The 949-nt window shown below is 41.9% G+C and overlaps 1 protein-coding gene across 1 annotated transcript in view; it reads left to right on the plus strand.

Annotated features, from left to right (window-relative positions):
* The window catches only part of LOC126395310 (uncharacterized), a 196,311-nt gene that overhangs the window by 7,571 nt on the left and 187,791 nt on the right, over nt 1–949 (plus strand). The gene's annotated exons all lie outside the window — the stretch shown is intronic.

Here is a 949-nt window from a genome sequence, read left to right on the forward strand (position 1 = left end):
ATGTAAAAATGTAAGAATTTAGTAACACAGATTTTTTTTCTTTCATTGATATAAAAATTACTATAAAATACAGGCACATAGAAGGGCATGGAATGATGGCAAATCTGGTTAGCCCAGATTGTCCTGAAAAAAACAAGACATAGCATGTGTATGTAGCCTTTATAATGACTGTGATATGAGTTTAAAAGTAAAGGCAGTAAAAATACCCCAAAAAGGCCTAGGGCCCAAAAGGGTTTAAACAGTGATATTAAAAGGAAGGTGAGAAATTATTTTCAGCCCCAAAACTATTTTTCAGTGTTTTTTTTTTTTTAAATCCACACTTGAATGTTGGGCATTTTCAAGAAAATATGTAGTTTTCTTAAAAATCAACTGGAAGAGTAATGTCATGTGCTTCCTGCTTCCGGCTTTCTTACAGCGCAGACGCTCTGCTTCTTGCGCTCCGCTTTGCTTACATTCTTTTGCTTTCATTCTTCTTTTTTCCTGCTAAAAGCTACCGAAAGTAGATCCTGGATACTTATAAAGCATTGGGACCTTAATTTGTGAGAGATACAGAGGACTACTGCCATATTTTCACCACTTTTTCACAACTTTAGTACTGTGTGAGCAGGGCTGAGGCACAGTGCAAGCCTGAGTGGAGCCGACTTGTGAAGCAACCTGTAGCAACTTAGCTTGGTTTGCTAAGCTAATGGCTACATCCAGCCCTCCCGCTGAAAACCAGCAACTTGTTAAGAAAAACAGGATCATTGCCAACTTCAAGGAAGACATCCGAAGGCTGTCAGCGGAACTCAAGTCCCAATCTGAGCTGCTGACAAACACCCTGGACGTGGCTCACGAGCAGTCTCTACAGATCGCCTCGTTAAAAGCTGCTCTTCAGGACACAGTAGCCTGGGATCCTACCTCCTCTCCTCCGCAGCCCAGCAGTTCAACGCCCCGTCGTAAGCCGCAATGG

This window comes from Epinephelus moara, chromosome 9 (assembly GCF_006386435.1).
Source record: "Epinephelus moara isolate mb chromosome 9, YSFRI_EMoa_1.0, whole genome shotgun sequence".
NCBI lineage: Eukaryota > Metazoa > Chordata > Actinopteri > Perciformes > Serranidae > Epinephelus > Epinephelus moara.